This window comes from Cydia splendana, chromosome 15 (assembly GCF_910591565.1).
Source record: "Cydia splendana chromosome 15, ilCydSple1.2, whole genome shotgun sequence".
Lineage (NCBI taxonomy): Eukaryota > Metazoa > Arthropoda > Insecta > Lepidoptera > Tortricidae > Cydia > Cydia splendana.
The window spans coordinates 17,238,486-17,258,556 of record NC_085974.1 but is presented as its reverse complement, the minus strand read 5'-3'; the positions used below and the strand labels follow the sequence as shown (position 1 = coordinate 17,258,556).

The 20,071-nt window shown below is 35.7% G+C and overlaps 1 protein-coding gene across 1 annotated transcript in view; it reads right to left on the bottom strand.

Moving 5' to 3' along the window:
• Positions 1-18,541, bottom strand: part of LOC134797789 (uncharacterized) — a 364,311-nt gene extending 345,770 nt beyond the window's left edge. Inside the window, exon 1 of the mRNA XM_063770158.1 lies at positions 17,966-18,541. The gene's annotated coding sequence lies outside the window, so the exon portion shown is untranslated. The remainder of the gene's footprint in view (positions 1-17,965) is intronic.
• Positions 18,542-20,071: the final 1,530 nt, after the last annotated feature.

Sequence of the window (20,071 nt, the reverse complement as noted above, 5' to 3'; positions counted from 1 at the left end):
CGTAAGTAAATAACGATATTTCTGTGGAAAGACAACACAGCAGACAAAATGACAAAACCGGTCTCTATTGTTTCCCATAAAGTTTTAAGTCATCATCATCATCCTGTCCGGTTTCGGCCTCGGCGACTGAGTATGTACTGGCTAGTGAGAGTCACGATCGTGATCTCTCAGGTGGGGGGTTACATAATGTATTGTTTGTCCGCGTTTTCGTTAGTCATAGTTTGGTTTTTCTCAGAAACGCGTAACTTTTAAGGATTGCCATAAAACGAACCTAAGCTAACCTAGGATAACCTTACGAAAATCCTGAAAAGTTAACGGTTTCAGAATGATGACTAATGAGAATCGGACAATCATTATATTATGACTTTCAATAATTATGTCAAACAAAGGGATCCGTGATAAAACCTACCTGCTACAGAAAAATGATTTTGGAAATAATCGCTGCGAATTAAAGTCAATAATGTGTGTGTGTCCCTCTAAGGCCCGTCTCTCACGAGGCTACTGTCAAGCGATTTGTGTTTCGTACGCGTATCCTACGCGTCGCTTGTGAGTACCCGCCATATTTATTTCCTACGTTTCGCACACGACGAGACGCGTCGACGACGAGTTTGATATCAGTCGCATGAGACTGTCTTGCTGGTCGCACGCGACTCGAGTCGTATACGCGTTGTATACTCAAGATGGCGGCGGAACAAGCTTTTAATATAAATTTTGTTCAAGAGGTGGAAAAGTATCCATGTTTATATAATTATTATGTAAGAAAAGATGTGACAGAAAAGGCATGGATTTAAATAGGAAATAAAATCAATTTGCCAGGTCAGTAATAAAATTCTTATTAAAATTATATTTATACACAATAATTGGATTGCCAAGAGAGCGATGCATGTGGGGTTATTAGATAGTTGGCAAGATAATTTCTCAGATTTTGTGGTGATGTTGTTCCGCAAATGACACAAAATAGTCTCATTTGCGTAGCACCGTGTGCGGAAACGAGTAGCACACCAGTAGGCGATCATGGTTTGCATCTCAGTCGCGTAGCATTTGAATAGTCTCGTGAGAGACGGGCCTAACTTATGAACAGAGATTTGTAAAGAAAATAAATAGGTAGTAAAAAACCTATAAAGTTCGTAAACATACAAAGCTTACTAGAGATTTAAGGTTCTCAAAACGAGTAACGAACGAACCTAACCTTATTATAAGTTATGACAAAATGACCAAAAGTTATATAACCATACAACGCAACCATGTCTAACAGCTGGATGACAAACTGCAATTCTGTTACCAATCGTGGAAATCGGGATGGAACGAGAATTGGAATTAAATTGCAATTCAAGTTAACAGTTGTCCAAATAATCTAATTTCACGGTTAGCTCATCGTAATCACTTCAATATTATTTTTCATTTCTCATGCTCTGAAAGAGGGTCATTGTTGTTCTAAAAGGTGTGCAGATACGTTTCTGCACTAGAGCATTTTAGGTTCCAAGTACGATTTTATTATTTTTTTACGTTAAGCAATTGAAATTTGGGTATAAATAGATTTGTTATACAATTTCCATTCTGAAATTGTCTATTTGACTCCTCATTACATAAATAACGATAAATTTGCCTAAATTGTTAATTGAAAATACCCTACAAAAAATACTATAAAAATGTATACTTAGTCATGTTTTAAAAAAAACATGCATTTTACTTTCCTTGTATTCAAAATGAAAAGTGTTCTCTCGGGTGAAAGGCATAATTTCAGCCTCGGACTATTGGCGCTCTCACTGCGTTCGAGCGCCAAACTACCACGGCACAAATGAGTGCCTTTCATCCCTTGGTTCACAATCTACTATTTATCAGAACCCCTAGTGTAAATTTTATTCGATAGCCGGCCCGATTCTAACTTTAAGATACGTCAGTTAATAGATCTAGAAACGATATGGATTAGATATGTCAGTGTCAAACAAGTGCCAAAATTGACGTTTCTTCAAACAAAAACGTCACTTTTGACACTTGTTTGACACTGACATATCCAATCCATATCGTTTCAATATCTAGTATTTGACGTATCTCATTGTTCGAATACGGCTGAGCGTGTCGAGCGTTCGCGTTTGCGTTATGTTAATAACGTTGCTAGAGTTCAGAGTGTAAAGTAAACACATTAAACATTACTAATCACAATTTTGTTTTACTACTTGTTTTCCACAGAGTAACAGCTTTCCCTATAATAAAAGTCATTATAACTAGTATGCTATAACTAAATTAACAGTTCATTATATTAATTGGTCTATCGGCAGCCGACATAACTCGTATAACTTAATAAAACACAGTTCTAATGGGTTTCAGTAGTTGCCTAATTTTATGATTACGGGTGATCGTAAAACTTTACGCCGACAATTTTAAACATTTCTTTAATAAAAGTAATCATAAAAGCTTGTCCAATACAGGGTGCATGATATCTGGGTCGTGATCTAGAATCACTTTTTCTGACTGTCAATGAATGATCCACATTATCATATGGTAGTAATGATTAAAAGATAATTAGTTTAATTTTTCTTATTTTTCATGATGTCTTGTTCTCTTGCACGACCCCCAACTCACCCCGTATAAGCGAGTTTAGAGACCGGCCATCGGAATAATCGCATTAACGTTCCCATACGTTTTCAAAGGAATGATTCTTTTCTTTTTCACGATTTCTCATCTCCGTTAGAAATTTAAATTGAAAAATTATCACACATCTTTAATTTCGTTTTCGCTCTTTGGATTTCAGTGAAAAGAGGAAATGTCGATGTTATTTTATGTTCAATTGATTTTTTCTATGAAATGTAATTTAAAAACGTGACTTGGACTTAAAGGCATTCAAATAAAATAATTCTAGTCTACTTTACGAAAGACTGTGTGTAGCTCACAAACAAAATATATGCAAAAAATTTCCGGTTATTACTTTTTATATAAAGGTCGCGCACATAAATATAAGCATCATTTTTTTAATACCAAACAAAAATGTGGCAAACAAGCATACGGCCCGCCTGATGGTAAGCAGTCACAGTAGCCTATGGACGCCTGCAACATGTGATGACATTATTAAAAATACGTTTTTGAATACTAAAACGGGTCACTCATGTATTTTAAATCGAAGATTGCTCGACATGCTTTGGTCTATACCGAGGGGCTTCAACGGGAGCACGCGTTGAAGCGTTAAATGCGTGAAAGATCCGTTTTAATATATTTTATATGTGAGAGACTCACTAAAGTTTTGTAATTAAAATACATCTTTATTAATAAACTTCTTGATAAAGCCTTTTGTTAGAGAACATCTTAAATAAGTAATTTTCACAGAAATAAGTTGGGTATCTCAACTTGCGACTTCAGCAAACAAAACACGCAAAACAAATCTGTATAATTTTGTGATAAAAAGCCAAAAGTTGGAACAACTTTGTTTATTTGTCTTGTTCTGATTGTTCTGAACAATGTCTAACATTCCAACTACACTTGAGAGTCACACGCTTTAGGTACCTTTAGGTAGGCCTGCTGTAGGTACCTATCTCTGAACTTTATTCAGTAAGACAAGGTACCTATAGACGGTCAAGCAAATCTTGTCAGTAAAAAAAGGCGCGAAATTCAAATTTTCTATGGGACGATATCCCTTCGTGCCTACATTTTTCAAATTTGCCGCCTTTTTCTACTGACAAGATCTGCTTGACCAAGTATATATACCAAAATCAAGATTCTGACATATAGGAGAATATACATTTTCATTTAGAGGGAGCGTAAAGTCAGGAAATTAGAGAGAAATAAAAGATATGGCGCGCAGAAAGTTGCGACCCAAGATATCTTGCGGCCTTCGCGCGGTTTTTTTAACTGTTTGTATTCAAAATTTTGCTCATCAATTTCCTCGGCTGTGTCGTTAGCTATTTTATACTAAAATTATAATGGCTATGGTAGCTATGTAGGAAACTATATACAACTGAAAAAAAAAGTCATTTTTTTGTGACCTATTGAACCAACGTTCGTTTAACGTTTTAAGTTTTTTTTTTGGAGTCTGCCCTAGTAGAACATTGACTAGTTTCCGTGTGATTTTTATCTTTGATTAAAAAGTGGAAAATTTTAATATAAAAACTACAGTTTAATTTAAATTGTGTTAGCCGCTTAGCCCCCTCTTCTAGTGCGACATAAAATAGTAGAAATTAAATAAAATGAAACTAAAAAAAATCCATACTAAATTGTTGCCGTGTTTAAACATTTTACGTCAAAAATGTGACAGTTAAGTACGTATAGTCTGACAAAAAACAGTAGAAATTAAAAAGTGGCAATTACCACTGGTGGGTATTACCACTTTTTAATTTCTACTCTTTTTTGTCAGACTGTAGGAAGTGGCGGCCTCAATTGTCTACAATTTCTTGTCGGACGAATTCGACTCTTTCCTATCTACCTTTATATATCCTATCTACCTTTTACAAAACAATGATCACTTTAGTCATTTGTCGCAGCAAAGTAATTAACTAGCAAAGATAAAACGTGTTAAAGCAGATAGTTAATGTTGCCACTTAAATGGTCATCCACATTTGACACTTCAATATGACGAGACTCTCGGGCGACAGATTAGATTAAACCCCGGCCCGCGGGCCAAATCCGGCCCGCGACGCGTTCCAATCCGGCCCACCGACACCCAAAGCGAGTGCCCACTGTCCGGCCCGCGGGAGCCAGGCTCCAGGGGTTCAGCATTCATTAAGAGTGGAACTATTCCTAACCAGACGCTATCGCCGATCGTATGGTTGAAGTAACCAGAGTCAAACGTGATAAACTCTTTACTAAGAAAATAAAGAAGAATCTCAAGGCACTTAAACATAGCGCGCCAAGAAACCATCATCTCGCCAGGCCTTTTGAACTTAGTGAAATAGTTAATGCCATTAAAACACTCAAAACAAATAAAGCTGCTGGTCCTGACAAAATTTTCAACGAGTTTATCCGTCACATGGGGCCGGTTGCTGTAAGCTGGCTATCTGAGTTATTTACCTATATTCTCCGGAACAATAGACTGCCAAAACAGTTCAAGCTATCCAAAATAGTCGCAGTACTAAAACCGGGAAAGCCCGAGGGTCAACCTGAAAGCTATAGACCAATTGCCCTTCTAAGCTGCGCACTTAAACTGCTTGAACGTTTAATCTTAGCTAGAGTTGAACCGTACATAGAAGCTGTCACTCCACCTGAACAAGCTGGGTTCCGAAGTGGAAGAAGCTGCACGGACCAAGTACTGGCCCTTACGACTCATATTGAAGCCGGATATCAAAAAGCCTTGAAGTCCACAGCAGTGTTTATAGACCTGACAGCTGCTTATGATACGGTGTGGAAACAAGGTCTTGTTTACAAAATATTATCGGTGATTCCATGCAAGGAGATAGCGGATCTCATAACCGGTATGTTGAGCGAGCGGGAGTTCGAAGTGTTCTTGGGTGACGCTAAAAGCAAGAGAAAGAAACTAAATAATGGCTTGCCACAAGGGTCTGTTCTAGCTCCTCAGCTCTTCAATTTATATATCCACGACCTCCCACCTACAGACGCTACGAAATTCATATACGCTGATGACATTGCACTAGTAGCCCAGAGCAAAACTTTCACGTCTGGAGAAACAACCCTTACCAACGACCTAGAAAGGCTAACAAAATACTTTCAACACTGGCGCCTAATACCCAGTGCAAGCAAGACTGAAGTATCGTGCTTCCATCTGAGCAACCAAATGGCTACCTATGAACCAACGGTCCATTTCAATGGGAAAAAGCTCAAATACAACCAGCACCCAAAATATCTTGGAATTACTCTGGATAGATCTCTCACGTACAAGGAACATCTTGTGAAGCTCTCCCAGAAACTATCAACGCGAAATAATATCCTGCATAGGCTATGTGGCACCTCGTGGGGAGCATCTGCCGATTGCCTGCGCACCACTGGTATCGCACTGGTTTATTCAGCAGCGGAATACTGTGCCCCAGTGTGGTCAGAAAGCGCTCACGTGGGCAAGGTGGATACCAAACTGAATGAGACTATGCGGTGTATATCAGGAACGGTTAAGTCCACTCCTTCCCATTGGCTACCAATACTATGCCACATAGCACCTCCACACTTGAGGAGAAAACATGCACTCAGGAGAGAAGCTGAGAAGATCAGTTCCAAACCAGCATTGCCTATCCACAATGAGTTTTTCTACCCACCACCCCAACGCCTAAAGTCCCGAAGTCCTGCGTATGCTGCTGCTCAAACACTAAATGATTTTAATGTGACTGAAGCCTGGAAAACTGAATGGACCACTGCTTCTGCTGGCTCTCACGTGGAAACCATAGACCCGACTTCTAAACCATTAGGTTTCAACCTTCCCCGGAGATTGTGGTGTCGCTTAAATAGACTGAGAACGGGTCACGGTCGCTGCAATTACCTTCTGCATAAATGGGGGTGGAAAGACTCTGCAATGTGCGAGTGTGGCGAAGACGTCCAGACTATGGACCATATAATTCAGCGATGCCCTCTGCACTCATACTCGGGACCACCAGACGACCTGCTGCGCCTAACATCCGACGCAATTGCGTGGCTGAACGCACTGAATATTGACATTTAATTTAATTTTTAATTGTAATGTAATTTTTATTCTGTGACATTTATATAACTGCCTATTTTTGTATAAGCCATACGATTAAAAAAAAAAAAAAAAAAAAAGTCAGTCTCGGCAGAAACAGTACTGAGGTTGTCTGAAACAGCATGACAAATACGATCGTTTCAGAGATAATACGATGGAAAATAATTATGCACTACATTTGTAAGCAGTTTAGTTAAGCACAATTCTGCAAATATTTGAAATTTTACATCTGAAGTAACACGATATAAACTCTTGTTACTTCAGATGTAAAATGGTAGGTAATGGGAAGTCAAGCTAGATAAGTAACACTTCTGTTATAGTGGCCTATTTGCAAAAAAATTGTAATTTGATATCTGAATATTATAAAATGTAACAAAGCGAAAGAGTAGAGAGTTCCATAGAGTAGAGAGTTCCATAGTCCATAGCGTTCTTAGGACCTGCCAGTACACCACCTGAGAGAATGACCAAATCCGACGTTGGGGACACTTCTTGTTCGCTTAGCCTGCTAGACCCTTTATATGTGATCCATGGTATAATAATATACTCCGCCTGGTACTCCATTCCCGTCTTTTCTAGGTCACCTAACTGACACGGGCCTACGTCATCATGCGACAGCGCTATATGATAATATGCGATAGCGCTATATATAGCGGCCATGTTGTTGTGACGTAGGCCCGTGTCACTCTGGGAATGGAAGACCATGTTTTATTAGACTATGATGTGATCTTACAAAAATGTAAAGGCTCGGTAACATTGGTTAGGTTCTATTTAACTTAATATTAAAACCAGTGAGGGTATATTATAAATAATAACCAAACAAGTCAGGTTTAAAGATATTCCGAGATACGTACAAAATGTCAGTGTAAGCTAGTTGCCTATAATTATAAATGACTCGGTGTAACCGGCTTGCCTAGTTTTGCATAGGAATCAGCCTGTGGCAATTTTACCCGCATACCATGAATAATATAAGGCTATTTAATGTCAATTTTATTCATTAATCGTTTGAGTTGACGACGTTAATCATAATGCGAGATAAAAATCAAGTTATTTTGTAATAAAATTCAATGGAAATCATGGAGAGACGTTTTAAATGACGAAAAAGTATTATGAGGTTTATGTTTTTGTTAAGTTTTTATGTGTAGGTAATTATCAAAATGTCAGTTATAGCTAAACTCACATATCCTTCTAAACTATTGGACTAAAATAATATTACATACGACTATAACTCAGACATTTGCACATACTTCGATACAGCAAGAGCAAAGTGTAGAGTCGTCATTATAGACGTCATGTTTTCATAGAAATTTGGTATTTGTGATGACATTCCTACACTTCATCATCATAAATGCCATGCAGAATTAGGTTGGTTCGATTCTACGATTATTCGCTCACAACGTTCCTACGATATTTAAAAAATATTTTCATCAAGCGCCGTGACGATCCATTTCACTTCAAACATGACATGTCTGTAATTTTCGACATCGATCATAAAACATAACATTCGTGAAAGCATCAATTAAATCCAAATCAGTCCAGTTGAAGAAACTTAATCTGCCCATTTATAAATGTAAGTATTTTCGGTTAAATACCATAACCGGCCATCTGTGAAAGTAAAAGAAACCGATAAAAAATGGACTCAAATGCCATGACAATTAAGATGGTTTTTCATTGCGGTTTTCGTCAATTAGTTTGATGTACAAATGAATCTCACATCAATGTAAATTGAACCTTAAACTGACGCAAATAAAGTTTAACATTGAAACTCGAGTATGTGTTGATAATCTTGTAATGCATCAGTGGGTTCTGAAATTGGTCATAAAGATTTGAGTTCTCAGTTTATTCCTTGATAATTAGAGGCAAAGAATTGTGAAGAAATTTCGTTGTTTTGGAGTTATAGCATTTTATCATGATAAAATAATACCTCTACAAATTCTACAATGTCTTTACTATCTCTCAAGGGCTCGTTTGACTTAAGAAAAGTGAAAATTTGATTATTTGTGTGTATGTTTAATGTTATTTTATGCAGTATAATATTTAGTAACAGGTACCTAAGTATGTTTCTTAGAGAAAGGACACGTGGTAAAATGTAGCACCAACAAAAATAGCATTTTTGATTTTTATTTGCTAAACCAATTAAAACTCGAGTTACGAAAGAAATCCATGTTTTAATTGTTGAACTTCAATAATTTCAACATATTTATCTTAGCACGGGCATTCCATTTACGTCCATTTCCTGCGCTTTAAAGTTCTGTTTCGCAATAAAAATAAAATAAATTATGACCATATTTACACTTTCATTCACGTAAATAGGACAGTAAATATGCAGGTTTATTTCATTTATTTCCTTTTACATCATCGTCCTGAGATAATTGCGATGTCATGCGCAAGATTACAGACTAAAGCTAATTCACGTTGAAGCAAAACATTGAATAATCCACAAAAGTGAACTTTATATCCAAGGAATACGATTCTAAATTGTGTACTTTAGGTGTATATAATCTTGACCGCACTTAGACATAACAAGTTTTTATCGCATTGATATAAAGTCTAAAATGGCCACTGAAGCGTTACGTTTAGAAAAACTAGACTTCAGGCCATTCCAAGGTTATGTAAAACCGGTAATAAAAACCAGGATTGCAAAAACTAGTTTTAAAACCAATTAGATTTTAAAAACAATCTTAAGATACGTGTTAGTGTTATCTCTTTAACTGGTTGTATGTACCTGCGTATTTATTAATTATTATTATTTATATTTATTTAACAATAATTAATTTAACAATAATTTACTCGTCTGTGCCAATTAAAAAAGGTATTAGCCAAATATGAATGATAAAAAAACAAAACATTGTTCTCTTTTTTATGTCGCCAAGTATGTAATCATTATAATATCGAGTACAATAACTTTGTTGTGTCTATGAAGACAAAAACAAGCAAAATTTATAGGATAAAATCATTTGTAAGACCCGAGGCACCATTCAAAGCTAAATTAGTTTTTTTTGTTATGTAAACGTACCTATATATTATGTCACATTCAATTTAGGTAGTATCATTGGCATATCAAGACCAGAATGATAGGAAGTAGACAATTATAATTAGATTCAGAATAATGTTATTTTATTACATCATAATTACTAGTTATGTCACTCATTATCGTAAGGTCATTCATGTTATTATCTTGACCTGTTACGGGTCACGTTTGAGCATAATTATAAGACAAAACCATTAATATTGTTGCTAGGTATAGAGTAAAAATAATAGGTAAGTATGTAAGTAATAAAGTATACTCTCATTGATCATTTTACACATTATATTTGTTTAAAAATCTAATTCTGAGATCTGGGTAGGTACTTGTGGAGAGAATTTTAAGGAAAACATGTCATTATTTTTGTTTATTATGACACGTATTAAATTCACTAAAACAATGTCTAATAGTCGTTACGTTGTATCTTCTTACTGTGTAACTTTATTATTATTTAACTATTTGTTCTTGTCTGTTACCTTCCGTGATTCTTCTCACTTGATGGTATCATTTGAAGATCAGCGCTGGAAGCCACCAGCAACATGCTGAGATGGGGCGGGGGCCATTGCGTGGCACTTTAATCTTATTTTGTGTTTTCTTTTATATTATGTAGGGTAACTTGTTGATCAATGAAACACTAAAAGTTCAAACATTCCTATCTCTGGTGTTTTTAAAGTTATGAGTGTGATATTTCGTATGAAGATATACAATTTAGTTGGCTATCGTATGGCATTCTTGGTTTCTACTTATCTTTTACAGTTTTTGTATTATATACTTTCATTGTGTACTTGTGCATGTTTTCAATGAAACACTCTAATTTTTACAGTGAAACAGATGTAATAATTTTAGTTTACCATGAAACATCGTTAATAAACATTGAAACGGTGTTATAAATAAGTGACATTAATAGATATATGCTTTCAATCAATTAATGAGAAAGGAAAGGAGAAAATAGTGGTAGGCTGAAATTGGTTATTTAAAAGGTTTCCGACATAAGAAATGATTATAAGATTGCTGAAATATATAAAAGCGAAAGACTTGTTTCATTGTATACAACTTGAGTTTCATTGTGAATCGAGAATCTGGTCGTCACGTACGGCATGCTGCGAGAAAAGAAAGACACGCCTTTTATATCCACGAGCATGATTGCCAACTAGGTGGACGCGGGAAGGTTTTGAGCACTTGCATGCTTGATATCATACACTTTTTGGCAACATAGTGTTTTATAAACGACTGTTCGACGAGTGACCTATAACCTTGCCATCAATGAAACATTCAACATATAAACCATCCTATCTCAGCCGTTTCTAAAGTTAAGTATCTTATATTTTGCCATATGATAGACAAATTATTATCAATATTCACGGTGTTTTACTTTCACAAATTTCGCACATATTCTTTAATTACTTATTTAAAAAAATAATGAGTTTGTTTCATTGTGTACTGGTAAATGGTGTTCAGTTAACATCATGTTTCATTAAACATGAGACCTGTTTCATTGTATACTACATACAAATGTTTCATTGTGAGACAAGGGGGTGTTTTTTAAAACAATTTAAGAAAACTGCACTAAAGAGTGAACCAAATTTTAAAATATTTACCTCCAAATAAACTTTAATACACATAGAACACAACAAAAAATTAAATATCGCCAAACTCGATTCTATATCTTGGTTAAAAATTGCGAAACATAAATGAAAAAAATTACTTTTGCCGCACGAATTCACAATAACGCTGATAACGCTCGTAGCAACGTGCTCCTTCTCCGAGGCGCGCTCGAGTATTGGTGAGGTGCTGGGGGTCCCTAAGCCTGCCCTTGCTTGTGACAGACGGCACTAGCTGGTAACTCTTAGTTTCCGAGATATCGCAAAGTTTCACTGTGTCCGTTTGTTTCAATGTAGAACAACTGACCCTACTGTCTCGTTTGTTTGTGCTTACGAATAAATTTATTCTATTCTATTCTATTCAATGAAAGTTTGTCACAGAAATCTTTAACTAGGCATACTAAGATCAAAGATACTACTTATAAACTTGCATCTGTGTATATTTACTTTTAAGAGTCAGAAGAAATGCATAAATGTTTTGTATTTTCTTTTCTTTTCATTTTAAGGATGCGTCTCAAAACTTCTCCTGATTTAGTAATGCCTAGTGCTTTTACGAGAGTTTTCCTCCTCCTTGTGTCGTATTCCTCATTGCTGAGGGTCGTGGCCTCCACGAATTATTTTGTGGACTAACTCCTTCCACTTGTTGCGATCTTCAGCAGTGTGCAGTGCATCGTGGATTTTAGATTTAGTGCCTTCGCGGATCTGATCTGTCCAAGGCATTGGGCTTCTCCCACGTGGTCGCCTTCCTTGGACTTTCCCAGTTACCAGAAGCATTTCCAGGTTGTCATTTTTCTTTCTGGCTATGTGTCCTAAGAATTCAAAAATTCTGCGAAGACAGATGGTTGACAGCCTGACAGTAACTCCCACTTCTTGTAGGATGGACACATTTGTGCGGTGGGCTGTCCATGGCACTCGAAGCATTCGCCTCCAGCACCACATCTCAAACGCATCAATGCGAGCTCTGTCGGCCTTTTTCAGGGTCCAAGTTTCGAGTTACGAGAGTTTTAAGCACTCCAAATGTCTTTCCTTTGTCGTATCTATTTGTATCTAAATACATTATGAATTTATGTCTTGGCTGGAATCCATTCTAACCTTCGCACGATCTCTTAGATTTATTTACGGCTGCTCCTAACACACGTAATAAATTTACGAAGCCTTAATAAATTACGTCAAGTTCGTTTACCGGTTTATAAATGTCAATAGACAAAAAAATGGACAAATTGAACTTGTAAATTATGTTTACAATTTATTTTACACAAAATAATTATAAATTATCTTATTTTGCATATTTTTGAGTTATGGATTTTGTCGCGACGCAATAATAATACACAAATGATAAATCAGATTTTAATTTAAACAAAATAAAAACCTTGTGAAGTTTTGATTCCGGCGGGTTGGTAAAGTGACATAAATCCAAATTTTACGAAAAAAGGTAGACCAGGAAACGGAGTGTTATTTATTTTTTCTCAAGCGAGACGCAGTCAATGGAATTTAATTATCTAGGCAGCCCTGCAAGTCTGTGCAATAAAAAACGGAATGCCGTCTGCGTTCAATGCATGCCATGGCAATGTTTTGCTTAGCAAATAGCAAGGTCAATTTAATAACAGGTAATTATCGGTATTGAGATTTTTATAAAATCTTTGTATTGAGTCTTTGTCGTGGCGACCTGACATATACTGACATACATATTTGGAACTACGAAGATTTAAATTCAAAATTAGACATGACAACCAGAGGACAAAATCACATCAGTTCACGACAGACAGCCGAGCAAAACAGACGACCAGACAGACTCGGTCTTGTTAAAGCAAACTATTGTAGTAATCACTGGTATGTTAAGAATCAACCGGTATATAATTTCAAAAATCATAGCCAACGGAAACATTTTAGAACAACATTTAAGTTTCTTGACAAACTCTAATTTATCCTCTGACGTAGAATGTGGTACGAAAAAAAACTACTTAGTCGTAAAACACTAATGAATAAAGCAAGGCAAAAGGTGTATTCATGTGAACATTAGCAACGCCAAAAACACAGCAACCATTCTAGCCAATCATAATAATTGCCATAATTTCAGTTGAAACATGAGCTAAATAAACTCAATTTGTGCTGCGTTCATGTACAATTACAAAACTAATGACCATCATGAATGAGTTCCAAATTTAGTACATTAAAACGGATCCATTACATCACTACCAACATCTAAAAACAACCGGAAAACACGTGCCTCAATTGCATAAAACAAAACATGAAATATTCAAGCAAATCCAACCTTATTATAAAGATCTGAATGTATAAAATCCCGTGACGAATGCAGTTCTGGTAGCAATGATTGCCATTTACCCATTAAGACTCAAATGATTGATTAACATTACAATTGCCAGAGTAATCGATCATTCATTTTAGTAAATAGTTATAATAATAACGCCATTATATTCGGAATACGAATGCTCAGCGTTCCTACGTCTGAAAGATTAATTATCTTTTATCAGGGATCTTCCTTTTCTATTATATTATTCTGCTGCTCAGCTAAACTGACTGAAATATATGGTAGTAAAGGAATTATAGTTTGCTTCAGTCTCATGAAACATTTATTTGCTTTTAACAATCTGATGTTACTTTTTATAACAAAACAGTTATAGAAATGCAAAGCAAGCAAATTGCAGCCATTATTCCAGCTGTATCGGAATGAAATATAGTTTAAAAAATAGAAAAGGTATGTAAAATGTGATAAACTATTGTCTGAAATGCTAAATGTTATGCTATATTCCCTGACAAGCAAATATACAAATTTTAAAATAACAGAGAGAACGGAGAGACAATAAAGTTTCAAGTGTAAGGACAGGAAAGCGAAACGAAAGTGAAACAAAGCGAGAAACGATTTCAGCAGCAAGTTGGAAAGCATAGACAATTTATGCAGACATAAAATAGAATCCTAAGCAAATAAACCTTTGGTTCGTGCAATCATTTACTCTGATTTCAATTCAGTCTTGTACATACATATAGTGTATTTGTCAAGGGTTGACAAACCGACCTAGGGCATTTCCCGAGGTGAATTTAGGCAATACTGTAAAAGTTTTACTATGGGACTGATATCGAAATCACGAAAAAATTGGCTGTTCCAGACATTATAGACGGCCGGTCTGGCCTAGTGGGTAGTGACCCTGCCTATGAAGCCGATGGTCCTGGGTTCCAATCCTGGTAAGGGCATTTATTTGTATGATGATACAGATATTTGTTCCTGAGTCATGGTTGTTTTCTATGTATTTAAGTATTTATATATTATATATAGCGTTTTCTGGGTACCCACAACACAAGCCTTCTTGAGCTTACCGTGGGGCTTAGTCAATTTGTGTAAGAAATGTCCTATAATATTTATTTATTGTCCTATAATATTTATAGCTGATCAGATATTATGTTTTTTAAGCCAAACATTATTTCGATATTTCGTGGTTGGTCCTATAGTAAAAGTTGCTCAGTATGTACCCAGTATAAAGAAAAATACTAACTAAAAGTTATTACCATTATTTCGTATAATGCTGAAGATCGTGTTAAGATTTTTGACTCAAATTATATATTATGAACGTTTTAACAACTAAGATCCAATTATTATAATAGAACTACAAATGATAATATCAATGCTTTGAATGGATTACGCAAGGGTGGTCCAAATGTTAAAGAACAACAATGGTTGTACCAATGTACCAGAAATTTAATCCTCAAGGATAGAAAAGACAATGAACGAGATTTTCATAAGGCAATAATAAATTCATTCAGACATAATTAGACAGGTATAAAAACATGTTCAAACGCGTCAAGGCCTTGGTTTTTTGCATCTTTCCTTTCCGCCTAAACCGGTTTTAGATCTTCAATGAAGCCTTACTTTGCGATGCCGGTGTTTTATCTTTCCCACGAAGCTATGGTTATGTACGGATTAAAGTTTGGATTCTCCTCGTGTTTGCTTGGTGATTTGCAAGTCAAGTTTGACACACTTCTTGATATCAGATTCACTTTGCATGCGTGAATAATTAAGCCAATTAGGTATTCCGCTTGATTTTGCACGATACTACATGAGTCTATTGTTATTTGTGTCAATCTATTTTGTCATTTAGAACCATATACTTTAAACTCTTTTTTTACAAAATGCCGGTATCATTCTTCAAATTTCCTTTTGCAACTGTTGTATTGTAACGAAACTCCGTTTACTTCCCCACCTAATTAGTGTTCACAAAGCACGATTCTTGAGCTGAATTTTCCACTCACAAAATCAACATCATATTCCAAAACTACTGAGCAAGTTGCGAAACCGCGCACTGTGAGAAACTTCGCAGACTTTAAATTTCGAGATTTAGTTAAAAGTTTTCATTTTTGTGTCACTTTAAAGTGGATTTACTGGCTTTGCGCTTAACCTCAAAGGTTTTGCGGTTATGCTAACAGACGCCTACATGACTGTCTCTCATTACGCTCTTAAGAATACAGAGAGAAGTGAGTAGTGTCAATCTTTTGTAGCACAAATAACTTTCTTTGTAACATTCGCTTAATTTTTTTATAAGTTTTCAAGTACTTCCCAGAAGCTATTATACACTGGAGAGAAATAAGTGGATATTAATATTTATTTTAAAGTATTATGGCGTGTTTTCCCCAAATAAGAAGTAACGTCAATAATAATAAACGCAAAGCTTTTGAAACGTTATATTTAAAAGTTAAATTGCTTTATTCCGTAATAGGATTCCAAGAAATTGCTTATGCAAAAGTATTTTCTTCAAGACGGCAGGATTGGGCATTGGTCGCACAAAGTTGGTACAAACTGCTACAAGGTGACAGCAAACTCTAATCCTGATGTCTTCAAAACATGTTACGCTAACTGTGACTTCAATTACGTATTTTAATCATGTCAGTATGACTCATAATAGAAATTAAAGATGTTATACGTATATTGAAAGAGATGTAAGTATAAATAAAGCATCAACAATGCCAAAACCGCGATTCTCAGAATATGTAGGTGACTAGCTCAGCATTCCACGTATTGTTCTTCTCACTCTCACATTCCTCATCGATTTCGCATTGAATTGGTTTCATATCAGTTTTTGTAACTTGTAATTAAAGTTTTTATAATATACTTTATACTTTTTATAATCACGCCCGCATTATTATAATCTTTGTGTATGTGAAATTACACTTTAAAGTACCTAATAAAAGCAATCATTTTAAAATCATCCGTGAAGAGACTTCGGAATTGGTTTAAATAAAATCGTCTTGGAAAGATATAATATAAAAAAAACAATCATAACAAATTCAAATAAATACGAAAATGTTTTCTATCTACACGCCAGTGCCATGTTGGAGGTCTCTTTTTGCCTTAAGTTACACACGTGGCAGTTGCATGAATAGTTCGATGATGTAGACATTTTTGTAACTAAAACCTTTATTTTAGGTACAGTCGACGTCAAAGATATGTTTACATTTTTATTACAAAGGAACAAGGTACAGTCGCCATCAGATATATCGGAGAATTCGGAGCGGCTAAGGCGTTCACAAATATCTGAACACGCCTCTATTGTCAGGTCGTTAGAGTGCGTGTTCAGATATTGTGAACACCTGGGCTGGTCTGATATATCTGATCTTTGACGTCGACTGTACCAGTATTGTGTTTGGACTTGAAAAATTGTAACTTGCATTTTAAATCAGGGCTCAGGTGTTAATAAAGTCGTAAAATGCGATTGTTTCTTCAAGCATCGTTCCACGTGTGCTATTACCGTGCGTGAAAATCACGAAGGTCATTACTCCATTGTGCAACGGTTGTGACAAAGCCGACCTTTGGGCCCTTGGGCAGTAACAAAACAAGGGACTGTAACTTTATGTTTGACGTCTTTATTGTATTACGCATTTTTCTGGCTCGCATTGTTTTGACGTGAGTTGCGAAAGGGTTGTTTGTTTTGTTATTTTTTGAATTGCTGCTTGTGATTTGAGTATGTTTAGATAAAACAACAGTTACATAATGGTATAAAGAGTAAGTAAACAATTACTTTATCGCTTTTCAAAATAAAACTGTTAAAACAAAGCCCATCACCTCATCACTGATACATATTTTTTTAGATTGTTGAGTTATGCGACTTTATCAATGCGCCATTTTGACTGTTGAAAGTAATTTGTTCAAGAATTTGCGATAGCAAATGTCAATGTATCTTTATCTTTATCGTTTTAAAAGTTAAACATTTTTAGTGCTATCTTTGAATTTTATGTGTATTGATAAAAATGTTTATCATGAAAATGTATGTGAAGTGCACTTCATACAAATTGTATGTACCTATGTGACGTGCATTAGAAATGAGCCCATATGATATTCATTTTCTACCTCCATACTACGAAATACTTACTACAAAGAAAACATTGTTTTTATTCTCAGAAATATACAACAATAGCTTCTTTTTGTGAATGTCAAATGTATTAAACCAGACAAAAACACGCTCAAGTCAGGTAATATTTACACAAGTGCCAGTAATCGAGGATTAATTGTCAAGAACGTGCGTGTTAATGCAAAATTATACATTTGTTTTCTTCATACACAATTAACATATTTCAACAAAAAAAAACTGCAAGGAAATTACGCAAACACGAAAAGTACAAACAAAAACCAATACCGTTACAGTCCGATAACGCAAATCTTTTATCTAAAATCGTTCGGCCACGTCAAATCCAGACCAACAATAGATTGATAAGAAAAAAACTAACCGTTCAGAAACCGCTCACTTCACCCGCTACCTGATAGGTTTGCAACATTCCAAAATGCACTTCAACACCACAATTCAGCACACACACATTAACGGTTTACGCACTCAAGCAATCACCACACTTTCGCGAAAAACAAAAAAAAGTATATTTGAATTCCGAATGTTTTTTATCGGAAGCGATCACGCGAAATTAAAAAAACGCGCAACACAACCGTCCCCTCACGCGGTAGAACGCAGACTGAAGCTAGAGAGCGAGAGGGGCGCTCGGTTTCGATAAAAAACCGCAAGTGTGAAAGAGATGGATGGTAGATAAAAATGAAGTTAGCGGAATCGAGTAAGCGTGACCGGGAATGACCACATGGCACGCATTAAGCACAATCATTGCACAAATTGAGAGTTGGCGCGTTTTTGTATCCGAACCACGTGTTTTCAAGTTTTTGTCGGCACTCGGGAGTATCGAAGTGGTTTTGTTTTAAAATGGTACTTGAAAATAGCATAATTAAACGACTGCCAGCTGCGAATCCCATAAGTAGGTACCTACTTCTTTATTAAAAACTTGGTGAAAAATGTGAGAGAAACACAAATGTTATTCAAATCCCGGGCATTATCTGACCTCGTTTCTCTTATTATGTTTTTTTGAGTATTTCGTCGCGGAAATTTAGTTCCAGTAAAAAAAATAGGTAAATTCTGTGCAACATGCGTAATAAAATGCTGAAGAAATCATTTTCGGGAAAACGGTTTGGAATTTGACATGAAAAATATTTATGCCAATGTCGGGTCCGGCATAATATTTTTAAGACGGCGCGATAATATTACAACGCTAAGCCGGGAAAAAGGGAAAAAGGCAATTCGTATACGTTATGTGGGTAAAAGTAAGGAAAAGGTGCAAAAAACTCGGGCCATGAATATCATAGGGCAGGCAGTTTGCTAAACTGCTGAAAAAGTTTTATGCGTGTTTTGTTTTGCTAACATTTTGGACGGCGTTTTTGAGTTTTTTGGGTTACTTAGTAACTATACTTTGCCGCGCCCGCCCCGCAAGTACGGTGAGCGGATAAATTGTGACATTTCAAAATGTTAATATTTTATTTTGAAGTGTTTATTATTTTTAGTCACTTAGGTTTTGACTGACTCAAATGAATTAAATTAAAAGCCATCTTCACGTTGCATATGGCAATCATAGTTTTACATATTAAATCACAATGCTTCATTAAAAAAAAAAAAAAAAATTAAATCAGTGCTCTATTTGCTTTGTATGTCCAAACAATATCTGTAAGTACCTATAACAATTTTAGCAACGAGAAAAATAGTAGGTACCAGACATAAATATATTATATTACTCATTTTACGTAATGTTCATGCCAAGTATCATGTGCTTACGTTTTAAAATGGGACCGTAACTTCGATTGTATGGGAGCGGCGTTTTGGCGCCACGCTCTTAAGAGAGTTGCAGTTAGGTAGTAGATATATTTATAAAAATTTAGCTATATACATTATATTATACTAGTATACCTGGAATGAAAGAGCAAAGTAGCTACAAGAATTGAAATGCGTCACTCTTCTAAGAAGGCTGTTGTATTTAAATTTATTGTAATTCCATCGGTCAGACGCGATAATAATAATATAATACGCGATAATAATATATAGCTACAGTAGGTTTTGGTCATCTTGGTGATGGTTTAGTTATAAATAAAAATATGTATCTGGGAGACCAAGCTTTGCTCGGAAAACGTATAAAAACTCAAAAATGCGCGTTTTCCCAGAGATAAGACCTAGCTAGATCGATTTTTCATCCCCGAAAACCCCCACATTGCGCGTTTAAAGGTATAAGATAAACCCCTACTAATATCAATACACTATATAAAACGAAGTCCCCCGCCGCGTCTGTCTGTTTGTGTGTTTGTGCGCGATAAACTAAAAAAACTACTGAACGGATTTTCATGCGGTTTTCACCTATCAATAGAGTGATTCTTGAGGAAGGTTTAAGTGTATAATTTGTTAACCCGTGCGAAGCCGGGGCGGGTCGCTAGTTATATATAAATGTGAAAGTATTAACTTTGTATTTCTTGCTGTTTTAGCTATTCAGGCTTAAAATAAATCGATGACGCAA